This window comes from Babylonia areolata, chromosome 29, assembly GCF_041734735.1.
Source record: "Babylonia areolata isolate BAREFJ2019XMU chromosome 29, ASM4173473v1, whole genome shotgun sequence".
Lineage (NCBI taxonomy): Eukaryota > Metazoa > Mollusca > Gastropoda > Neogastropoda > Buccinidae > Babylonia > Babylonia areolata.
In genome coordinates this window covers 25396418-25409214 of record NC_134904.1, presented here as the reverse complement: position 1 = coordinate 25409214, position 12797 = coordinate 25396418, and the positions used below count along the sequence as shown (strand labels likewise).

Sequence of the window (12797 nt, the reverse complement as noted above, 5' to 3'; positions counted from 1 at the left end):
GAATTCTCAGAGGTATAGACCTTGTTCATTAGGAAACCGGAAGTCAGTGAAGAGTTCAGCCCCTTCTCCCTGGGACGTCCGGATAAGGCAACATGGCGACTGTGTCCGCTGAAACTGAAAGTGCACTTGACTCCATGAAAGTTAAAGAACCGAAAGAGTATTTAAAAAAGAACGGACAGCTGATAAGTGGCACGAAAGTTGAACTTGCTCGTTGTGCAAAGGTTTTCAATTGTCACAGAACTGGAAACAAGAAGGCGAAGTCAAGTCAGTTTCTGCTGTCACAGAGACATTTCTGCTGTCACAGCAACATCAACCTCACGCACATTTTTACAACTTAACTGAAGAAAAAAGTATTGCTCCTGTTTGTGACCCATTCATTCAGAATCTATATACATTCCAGCATTTCATATTGCTGCTACATAGTATTCATGAGTGTGTGTGTGTGTGTGCCTTCTGAAAACATATTTCAGACTTGAGCAAATGGCCAGTGCTGTTCCAACGAATTTGATCTTTTTCTGGCTTTTCTATCACATTACTGGGTTGGTTGGTTGGTTTGTTTGTTTTAAGTAGCTTTAATATATATATATATATATATATATATATATATATATATATATATATATATATAAATAAGAGTGGTGGAGCTGTGCATGGAATTTGATTAAAGATGATAATCATCAAGACTGATTCATGTGTGTGTCATCACAGTTGCATTGATGATTGACTGCAAGTAAAGAATGATTTCATCTTATGGTGCAGCATGCATGCATTTGTGCAGACAGTACTCACTTATACATCATTACAAGTGACATGCATTGATAAGTCTTCTCAAGACTCCCAGACAATCAGACACACCAGTCTGGTACAATCAGCTGGCCTGTTTACCCAAAATGGATCTGTCCGTACTTTCACCAGGTTAAAATATGTATTTCTTTTGTGGAAACCTGTAAGTTCATTGTATCTAACAACTGGCCAAAGGATTAACATACCAGCTTTCTCTTTGATGCCATTTTTTTAGATACTGGTAGTGCTGTAAATTCTTAGTGTAAATATTTGCATTTATTTACATTTGCATGTCTCCCCTCCCATTTTTTAATTTCCTGTATTTTTTTAAAAATCATAAATATATATATATATATATTTCATTTGTTTATTGCTAATCAAATTTGGACTGTTTACAAAATGCAGTGTAAACAGGTCCGAGTCAAACACAGGCTTGAAGAAAATCACTTTGAAAATCACTTTGATAAGATATTTTCTTTTATTTTTTTGGTTTCATTCATTCATACCTAAATGCTAAATAATAAACAATTGTCTAAACAATCTGAGTTATTTATGATGTGAGCACCATTTAGTTTTGGATGTTGTGTGTGTGTGCATGTGTGTGTGTGTGTGCGTGTGCATGTGCGTGTGATCTTCATCTGTATTGAAGTGCAGTGTCTTTATTTACAAAGTTTTGATTTTTTTTCCATGATCAGTGTTATCTCAACTGGTTTGAAGCACACTGCACCTCCCCACCTTTCTCCCTCAAAGAGAAGAAGAAAAAAAGAGAAGAACAAGAGAGGCAAGGCCTTCAAGACTCACTTGTGATACACTTAAAAAAATAATTTAAAAATCTAATCGTTAAAATGTGTTCTCTAAAAAGAAAAAAAAAGTCCTAACGGCAGATTCGAACCTCGCGTGTTCAGGTGAGAAAAAACTGTCTTGCCCATTACACTATTGTGGCTCCTTAACTGATGTTCAAAAATGTAACATTTAAACATGCTTTTTTAAAGGGCGATAAATCGATTGCAGTATTCGCAATGAGAACGCTGTTTAAATCATATTATTCTGGTGTATCTTGGACATTAAAAAAATCTTTAAGGGCAATTAAAAATTCTTTTTAAGTCTGCGGTAAAGGAGACATGGCTATCGCCACAATCACACTGCAACATTTAGCTGTTTTCTCTGGATCTAGATAGATGTACAAGTTTAGTTACACCCGGTTGACACGGTCGATTCAATTTCTCTTTTATGTTCATTCTAGTTTTATAGTTTTAAAGTTGATATGAAAATTGAGTATTTTGTTAAACTAATAACATGTAGAGCCAAGTACAAGTACATCTAAACATCATATGAAGTGAAAAGGACTTCATTTTGAGAAAAGTCAAGACTGGAAATTTTTACATTTCATCAATTCAAGGGTATTAATTCTCCTGGTTTATTATTTTAAACTGTGAATTCTGACTGATTCTGTGGATATTTTTATGGCAGTTTGGGGCATAATCCAGTAAGTGATGAGGTGTTCACAAATCTTTCTCTGAATAAATATTTAACGGTCTCCTTCTCCAACTTTCCATCACATGTTATCATGTATTGTCGATTGAATATAGGATTGAACGGGCAGGTCAACAACTTGAAACAAAATGGCGTTGTTCGTGTTTGCGAAGAATATGAGCACGTGCTTTGAATGTGTATAAATATGTGTACACAATTGATTCTTGCCCATGAGCCAATAGATCTATAAAGTCCACTCGTCGTATTGATTTTAGTATTTTCCGAAAAAGACCACTTGGGCGAATGAACATAGTGAAAGCCCTGTACACTGAGAATAAAACACACAAGCTTTTTATGTATTGAGTATAATTTCAAAATGTAATGTCTAAGATGAGAAAGATCAGTTAAAAGCAAATTAAGCCCCCAAGCATTAATTACAGGTTAATTTCCCTTTTTTACTATCTGCACCAAAGACATGCAAAATAAATATAACTTCCATGCTTAGCAAAAGAAGTTCCTGTTTGAACATAAAATGATAAAAATGACTGTTCTTCTTGTTGTGTCCGAATATCAGATCAAAGTGCCAAATTTAGAGAATTTAAAAAAATATAAATATAACAGTAAATTCAGTTTGCATATAATTTGTCTTCTTTTTTTTAATTTTTTTGTGCCCATCCCAGAGGTGCAATATTGTTTTAAACAAAATGACTGGAAAGAACTAAATTTTTCCTATTTTTATGCCAAATTTGGTGTCAACTGACAAAGTATTTGCAGAGAAAATGGCAATGTTAAAGTTTACCACAGACACACACACACACACAAACACACACACATAGAGACAACCGAACACCGGGTTAAAACATAGACTCACTTTGTTTACACAAGTGAGTCAAAAATCACAGCTGTAGTTTCTGAAGTCTTATTTAAATGCACCATATGATCAGTATCGTTAGCAAGCAGTGGGTATAACTATAAGCTTTGGCTGTTGAAATCAAATTATCCCTTGTATACAAATGATGTATATATTGCATATATATCAACATTATATCAGGTTAATATAAACAGTTGCAATATTTATTCACATCAGTATGAAAAAAATGTCAGGAGCATTCAAACTCCACAATTCCCAAGAAGAAAGCTTTAAAAAAAAAAAAAATCTTCATACTGATGATAATCTGACTGTTACACAATTTGTCAATACCAGTGATCCTTCTGAATCAATCCGCTCTCATCTAACACACACACACACTCTACAAATTGACACCCACTACTGTAACCCCCCTTCAGTCTAAATTTTATGACAAAACAGTCTTCAAGGCCCTAATAAGTCATCTTTCACTGTGACATCAGTGTCAAATTGGTGAAAAGGGGGAAGCAAAGCTGTCAGATCATTACATACTTTCACTTCCAAGTTTGTTAAATTTTGTAAATTTACTCAGTTTACTGTCAGCAGCATTGGTTTCCACTGCTGATGCAGAAGTAGTAGTGATGTCTTCTTGGACTTGCACATCTGGCAGCTGTGACAAAAAAAGAAAAGAATATATAATTATAGCTTGAATGTTATGACATTTGTTTTAGTTACACATTTTCAGTCAAACTCCATGCAACCACCAAAATGTGTCAGATATATTCACTGCATTATGCATGTGCAGAATCTCAAGCCAGTGAGTTGTTTAAATTTGCAACAATAACTACGCCTTATCTATCTATCTATCTATCTCTGTGTGTGTGTGTGTGTGTGTGTGTGTGTGTGTAAACATTCACATTGCCTGTGGAAGTAGCAAGGATCTCACTGTCTCAGTATCATTGTTACAGCACTTTCTAAAAATGTGCAAGATTCAAAATGTCACATACCATGCTTGTTTTGAAGACCTTGTTCGTAAAAAGTGAAGGAATATCATCGCCACTGAGGGTGCGGTCCTTGGCTTCAGTTCAGTTCACGAAGTGTTTCTGAGAACGCTCTTTGCAGTCAGTTCATGGCTGGTATTCATTGCAATGTCAGCTTTTTCCTTTGAAGTTCAAACAGCACACACAGTACTTCTTTCCTCCCATTTTCCCCAGACCCATTGTGAAGCATTTACACAAGTACAATCAACGAAGTCGAAACTTTCACTTTTAGAGACTTCCCACAAATTCTCTTTCCGGCTTAATCAAGGGCAAATTACTCTAACTCTTTTTTTTTCTAACAAACAAGGCGTATAATCCAGACTTCACATATCATTTTGGTCACTGTCCTGAAACCTGGTTTGGTCATGGGGGTGCCACACTTCTGAACGCTTCACCAACATTCTCCATTTCTGCCGGTTGTTGGATATAGTACCTCAGTTTTGTTAAAGCTCCTCTCTGTCCACTAAGTGATGTTGTCTGCCTACTTCTTTCACCATCTGCCTTGTCTCCTTTTCCCCTGCACTGTTCCCTGAAGAATGGTCTTGGAGAGCCTGTGGGAGCTCGTCACATAGCCAAACCATTTTTTGACTCACTTGTGTAAACAAAGTGAGTCTGTGTTTTAACCTGGTGTTCGGTTGTCTGTGTGTGTCTGTCTGTGTGTCCATGGTAAACTTTTAACATTGACATTTTCTCTGCAAATACTTTATCAGTTGACACCAAATTTGGCATAAAAATAGGAAAAATCAGTTCTTTCCAGTCATCTTGTTTAAAACAATATTGCACCTCTGGGATGGGCACAAAAAAAATTTTTTTTAAAGAAGCCAAATTATATGCAAACTGCATTTACTGTTATATTTATATTTTTTTTATTCTCTAAACTTGGCACTTTGATATGATATTCTGACACAACAACAAGAGCAGTCATTTTTATCATTTTTTGTTCAAACAGGAACTTCTTTTGCTAAGCATGGAAGTTATATTTATTTTGCAAACGTTTTGGTGCAGATAGTAAAAAATGGAAATTAATCTGTATTTAATGTTAGGGGACTTAATTTGCTTTAAACTGATATTTCTCATCTTAGACATTACATTTTGAAATTATACTCAATACATAAAAAACTTGTGTGTTTTACTCGCAGTGTACAGGGCTTTCACTATGTTCATTCGCCCAAGTGGTCTTTTTCGGAAAATACTAAAATCAATACTATGAGTGGACTTTACAGATCTATTGGCTGAGCCCTGAAGGTCATGGACAAAAATCAATTGCGTACACATATTTATACATATTCAAAGCGCGTGCTCATATTCTTCGCGAACATGAACGACGCCATTTTGTTTCAAGTTGTTGACCTGCCCATTCAGTCCTATATTCAATCGACAATACACGATAACATGTGATGGAAAGTTGGAGAAGGAGACCGTTAAATATTTATTCAGAGAAAGATTTGTGAACGCCTCATCACTTACTGGATTATGCCCCAAACTGCCATTAAGATAGCCATAGAATCAGTCGGATTTCACAGTTAAAGATAATAAACCATGAGAGTTAATACCCTTGAATTGATGAAACGCAAAAATTTCCAGTCCTGACTTTTTTCAGAATGAAGTCCTTTTCACTTCATACAACGTTTAGAAGTACTTGTACTTGGCTCTACATGTTATTAGTTTAACAAAATACTCAATTTTCATATCAACTTCAAAAACTATAAAACTAGAATGAACATAAAAGAGAAATTGAATCGACCGTGTCAACCGGGTGTAACTAAACTTGTACATCTATCAAGATCCAGAGAAAATGGCTAAATGTTGCAGTGTGATTGCGGCGATAGCCACGTCTCCTTTACCGCGGACTTAAAAAGAATTTTTAATTGTCCTTAAAGATTTTTTGAATGCCCAAGATACACCAGAATAATATGATTTGAACAACGTTCTCACTACGAATACCGCAATCGATTTATCGCCCTTTAAAAAAAAGCATGTTTAAATATTATATTTTTGAACGTCAGTTAAGGAGCCACGATAGTGTAATGGATAAGACAGTTTCTTCTCATCCGAACACACGGGGTTCAAATCTGCCATTAGGACTTTTTTTCTTTCTTTTTTTTTTCTTTTTCTTTTAACCCGAAGCTTTATAATAACAAATACAGAACACATTTTAACGATTAGATTTTTTTTTTTTTTTAAGTGTATCACAAGTGAGTCTTCAAGGCCTTGCCTCTCTTGTTTTCCTGGTATGTACAAATGGGTTTTTACATGTATGACCATTTTTTACCTGCCATGTAGGCAGGCACACTCCATATTCGGGGACGTGCATGCTGGATATGTTCTTGTTTCCATAAGCCACTGAACGTGACACAGATTACAGGATGTTTAACATGCATATTTGATCTGCATGCATTTACACACTAGAAGGGTACAGGCACAAGCAGGTCTGCACATACATTGACCTGGGAGATGGGAAAAACCTTCACCCTTAACTCACCAGGTGTGCTGAGACTGGGGATTGAATCCAGGACACTGGGGTGAGAATTCAGTGCTCTACCCACTCAGCCATGCACCTGCCAACCATCATTTTCCTTTTTGACTTACTTGTGTAAACATAGTGAGTCTATGTCTTAACCCGGTGTTTGGTTGTCTGTGTGTGTGTCTGTGTGCCCGTGGTAAACTTTAACATTGCCATTTTCTCTGCAAATGGTGTGTGTCCATCGAGATCGATGGTGACCATCGTTGTCACCCAGCTGGGGGATTGGGGGAGGGTGGTGGTGAAGTGGGGGAGGGGGATGCTCATGAATCTATCTGAATGCACAGATGGCTGAATAGTCCAATCTGCGCACGAAATGTTCGCTGACAGTTGGGGCAGACAAAGACAGGCTCATTGTCAGGGAGCATGTTTGCCCGTGACTTTCTGGCCTGCTTCTTCTGAACAGCTGCAGCAGTCCTGTTGGCCTCGCACAACTTGGCGCCTTTGTGCACAGCAGCATGCCATTTGTCACGGTCCACTGCAGATTCCTCCCAGGAGTCAGGGTTGATATCAAACACTTTCAGAGAGACTTTCAGAGTATCTCTGAAGCGCTTCTTCTGACCTCCGTGTGATCTCTTCCCTTGTTGCAGCTCACCATAGAAGAGCCTTTTGAGCAGCCGATGGTCTGGCATGCACGCCACATGTCCAGCCCAGCGAAGCTGGGACTGCATCAGGATGGTGAAGATGCTGGGAAGGGTGGCTTTTGCAAGCACCTCCGTGTCTGGGGTCCTGTCTTGACACTTGATGTTCAGTAGCTTCCTGAGGCATGTTGTGTGGAAGTGGTTCAGCTTCTTGGCATGTCGTTGGTACACTGTCCAAGTTTCACAGGCGTACAGTAGTGTGGGGAGAACTACTGCTCTGTAGACCTTTAGCTTGGTCTCAAGACCCATGCCTCTTCTGTTCCAGACATTTGCATAGAGTCTACCAAAGGTTGCGCTTGCTCTTGCAATCCTGACGTTCACTTCATCGTCGATGGTCGCATTTCGTGACAGTGTGCTGCCAAGGTATGTGAACCGCTCCACCGCACTGAGTCTCTGACTGTTGACTGTGATGTTGGGCTGAACGTGGGGTCTCCCTGGGGCTGGCTGATGGAGAACTTCAGTTTTCCTCGTGCTGATGGTAAGGCCGAAGTTCCTGCTGGCAGTGGCAAACTTGTCGACGCTGAGTTGCATGTCAGCTTCAGATCCAGCGTTGAGGGCACAATCATCAGCAGACAAAAAGTCTCATGATGTCTGTCATGACCTTCGTTTTTGCTTGAAGCCTTCTGAGGTTAAACAGCTTGCCATCTGTTCGGTACTTTAGGCCGATTCCAACATCGCCATCTCTGAAGGCATCAGTAAGCATTCCAGAGAACATGAGGCTGAACAGTGTTGGAGCCAGGACACAGCCTTGCTTGACACCATTTGTGACAGGAAAAGGAGCAGATGTTTCGCCATTGTCCTGGACTCGAGCCTGCATGCCCTCATGGAATTGGCTGACCAAGGAAATAAATTTCCGAGGGCATCCGTACTTGGCCATGATCTTCCACAGTCCCTCTCTACTCACGGTGTCGAAGGCCTTAGTGAGGTCAACATAGGTGGAGAACAGATCAGCATTTTGCTCCTGACATTTCTCTTGCAGCTGCCTTACAGCAAACACCATGTCGGTGGTTCCGCGCTCTTTCCGGAATCCACATTGGCTCTCAGGCAAATGACCTTGGTCAAGGTGTGCTGTGAGGCAGTTTGTAGGATCCTGGCAAGTATCTTGCCTGCGATGGAGAGCAAGGAAACCCTGATGGTTATCACAGGCTTGCCGGTTCCCCTTTTCGCTTGTACAAGTGAATGATAGATGCATCTTTGAAATCCTGGGGGATCGTCTCTTCTTTCCACATGAGTAAGTACAGCTGATGGAGCTTCTCAGTCAGCACAATCCCTCCATCCTTGTACACCTCTGCTGGTATGGAGTCTGAGCCAGGTGCTTTGCCACTGGATAGCAGACGAATTGCTTTCTGGGTCTCAAGAAGTGTTGGCGGATCGTCCAGTGCTTCGTTGATGGGGACTTGTGGGAGACAGTCTGTGGCTTCATCATTTGTGGAGGAAGGGCGATTTAAGACACTGTTGAAGTGCTCAGCCCAGCATTTGAGAATTTTCTCCTTCTCGGTGATCAAGGTATTCCCATCTGCACTGAGGAGGGGGGATGATCCTGAGGATGTGGGTCCATAGACTTCTTTTAAGGCATCATAGAACCTCTTCATATCGTGCCTGTCAGCATATCCCTGGATCTCATCAGCTTTGTCACTCAGCTACTTATCCTGCATCTGACGTAACTTTTGCTGAACAGTCCTGCAGATGGCATTGTATGCATCCTTTTTTGATGTGGACTTTGGGTTGCTCAGGTATGCTTGATGCAGACAACATTTCTCATCCAGAAGCTGCTTGATTTCATCACAGTTTTCATCAAACCAGTCTTTGTGCTTTCTGGTCATGGTCCCAGGGTCTCTGAAGCTGTACTATAGATCAGCTCGCGCAGGGTCCTCCAGTCAGACTCCACATTCTGGTTGTCCAGAGAGGTGGATTCCAGACGATCTTCCAGCAGCTCCACAAAGATCTGTTTGATGGTGATGTTTTTCAGCTTAGCGATGTTGAGTCACTTTGGAGCCTTCTGGCCTTGGGGGCGTCTCTTGGGTTGGATTTGAATGTTCAGCTTCAAGACTACAAGGCGATGATCTGTCCAACACTCGGCACCTCACATGGTCTTTGTCACACGTACATCTTGCCTATCCCTTTTCCTGACAATGACGTAATCGATCAGATGCCAATGCTTTGAGCGAGGGTGCATCCATGACGTCCTGTTACGGGTAGGGAGGCAGAAAACTGTGTTGGTTACCAGCAGTTCGTGCTCTGCACAGGTCTGAAGCAAAAGCAATTCATTTGGGTTGCAGTGGCCCATGCTGTGCTTTCCAGTCACTGCATCCCAGGAGATGTAGTCAGAGCCAACTCTAGCATTGAAGTCCCCAAGAATGATGAGCTTGTCTGCTTTAGGGATGGCAGCAATGACAGAGTGAAGGTCCTCGTAGAACTTCGTCTTCACTTCATCCGGGTTGGTCATGGTTGGGGCGTAGGCACTGACAATGGTGAGGTGCTTCTGGGAGTTTCATGGTCATAAGCCCATCGTTGACTCACTTTGGGATTCCAGTTAGCTTGCTGACAAGTGCTGTTTTTACTGCAAAACCAACGCCAGCCTCACGTCGCTCTTCGCTTCCTCGTCCACTCCAGAAGAAGGTGTAACCAGATCCCTGTTCATAGAGCTCGCCTTCACCTGCAAGCTGAGTCTCACTCAAGGCTGCAATGTCAGTGTTGTATCTGGCGAGTTCGGATGCAACTAGTGCCGTTCTCCTTTGGGGTCTGTCCGTGTCATCTCTGTCCAGGAGAGTCCTTATGTTCCAAGCACCAATGGTGAGAGGAACGATCCTTGTCTTTTTTCTTTCTCTTTGTTTTGACCGCTGATGTAGGGTCCCCGCCAGCCGCGGTATGCTGGCCAGGGTGATATAGAGCAGGCAGTTTTTAGGGCACCTTTTCTAGCCCCTTCCTCATGCCAGGGAGGTGAGCAGTGCATTCCTAAAGAGGGCTGCTCAGACGCTTAGACGGCTGCTGAGCTCTATCGCTGCTCCTGTCGATGAAGAACGACCCTATGGCCCAAGCTGCCTGTGTACAGGTCTGCCGTTGCGACTGCCAGTGTACCCACACCTGTCGTTTTGTCGCTCGCCTGTCGCCACAGGACTTGGGGGTGATGAAAGGATGAAGGATGAAAGGTCATTTTGGATGACTGATGACTTGCGCGATGAGTTTGTTTAAAGTGAAGAGGAGTTGCGCAACGTCGACCTCACTCTCTCGTCCGGGTTCACCAGTTTCCAGTGGCAAGACTAAGTCGAGATGACTGAAGGATGAGCACAGATGCAGTGAATGAGCAAGATATCCTTTCGGTGTCTCATCTTGCTCTCTGCACTCCACAGTGCGTTGCTGTAACCGCCTTCCTCTCCATTGAACCGATAGGTTTCTTCCGCAGATTCTGCCAGATCCAGACTTCGCATGCATGGGTAGAGACACCCCGGGGGCCAACTGCGTGTGGCATGCACACAGCATGGTGGAGCTAGATGGCCATCGGTGGCTCTCCTGAGCCAACACCCTTTTATGGATCTCGTTTTTAATTCCATAAGGGTGTCTAGCCACCCACCTCACCAGTCCTGGGAATGGTGGCAGTGCCGCCGGCAACCCGACCCTGAACAGGTTGTACTGGATTACAGGTTACCAGTAGCAGATCTAATGACCTGACCTGACAGTATCTCTGCAAATACTTTGTCAGTTGACACCAAATTTGGCATGAAAATAGGTAAAATTCAGTTCTTTCCAGTCGTCTTGTTTAAAACAATATTGCACCCCTGGGGTGGGCACAAAAAAAATTTTTAAAAAGAAGCCAAATTATTTGCAAACTGAATTTACTGGGGTTTTTTTGTTTTTTGTTGTTGTTTTTTTTATTCTGTAAACTTGGCACTTTGATCTGATGTTCTGACACAACAACAAGAGCAGTCATTTTTATCATTTTATGTTCAAACAGGAACTTCATTTGCTAAGCATGGGAGTTATATTTATTTTGCATGTCTTTGGTGCAGATAGTAAAAAAGGGAAATTGATCTGTAGTTAATGCTAGGGGACTTAATTTGCTTTAAGCTGATCTTTCTCATCTTAAACATTACATTTTGAAATTATACTCAATACATAAAAAGTTTGTGTGTTTTACTCGCAGTGTACAGGGCTTTCACTATGTTCATTCGCCCAAGTGGTCTTTTTCGGAAAATACTAAAATCAATACTATGAGTGGACTTTACAGATCTATTGGCTGAGCCCTGAAGGTCATGGACAAAAATCAATTGCGTACACATATTTATACATATTCAAAGCACATGCTCATATTCCTCGTGAGCAAAGGACACCATTTTGTTTCAAGTTGTTGACCTGCCCGTTCAATCCTATATTCAATCAACAATACACAATAACATGTGACGGATGGAAAGTTGGAGAAGGAGACCGTTAAATATTTATTCAGAGAAAGATTTGTGAACGCCTCATCACTTACTGGATTATGCCCCAAACTGCCATAAAAATATCAACAAAATTAGTCAGAATTCACAGTTAAAAATAATAAACCATGAGAGTTAGTACCCTTGATGAAATGTAAAAATTTCCAGTCTTGTCTTTTCTCAAAATGAAGTCCTTTTCACTTCATACGACGTTCAGAAGTACTTGTGCTTGGCTCTACATGTTATTAGTTTAACAAAATACTACATTTTCATATCAACTTTAAAACTATAAAACTAGAATGAACACAAAAGAGAAATTGAATCGACGTGTCGTACTAGCTACATTCCCGGAGGGTGTAACTAAACTTGTACATCTATCTAGATCCAGAGAAAATGGCTAAATGTTGCAGTGCGATTGCAGCAGTAGCCACGTCTCCTTTACCGCAGACTTAAAAAGTATTTTTAATTGCCCTTAAAGATTTTTTGAATACCCAAGATACACCAGAATAATATGATTTAAACATTGTTCTCACTGCGAATACCACAACCGATTTATCACCCTTAAAAAAGCATGTTTAAATATTAGATTTTAGAATGTCAGTTAAGGAGGCATGATAGTGTAATGGGTAAGACAGTTTCTTCTCACCCGAAAACGCGGGGTTCAAATCTGTCGTCAAGACTTTTCTTTTCTTTTCTTTTTCTTTTTTTTTTAACCCGAAGCTTTATAATAACATACAGAACACATTTTAACGATTAGATTTTTTTTTTTTTTTTTAAGTGTATCACAAGTGAGTCTTGAAGGCCATGCCTCTCTTGTTTTCTCTGTGGTTAGTAGGTCTTCACACTGAGCAACGTGCTGTCTGGTTGATTGTCTTTCTCCTTCATTTGTAACATAGTCATTGTTGGAAATGTCAAGGAGTCTCCTGAAGTAGTGCATATAGGAGTTTCAGCTTTGTCATGAGAGTGATGTTCTTGTCTCTCCATATATCATTTTGGTATCCATATTTAAAACATGGGTACTCATGTGGATGGTCTCAGCTTATAATCAGGATGTCCATGTATGAGGAATGGATTTCC

At 40.7% G+C, this 12797-nt stretch overlaps 1 protein-coding gene across 1 annotated transcript in view; it reads left to right on the top strand.

The window, feature by feature from the left end:
* LOC143274623 (GATOR complex protein Iml1-like) overlaps window positions 1–12797 on the top strand; it is a 228834-nt gene that overhangs the window by 77302 nt on the left and 138735 nt on the right. The gene's annotated exons all lie outside the window — the stretch shown is intronic.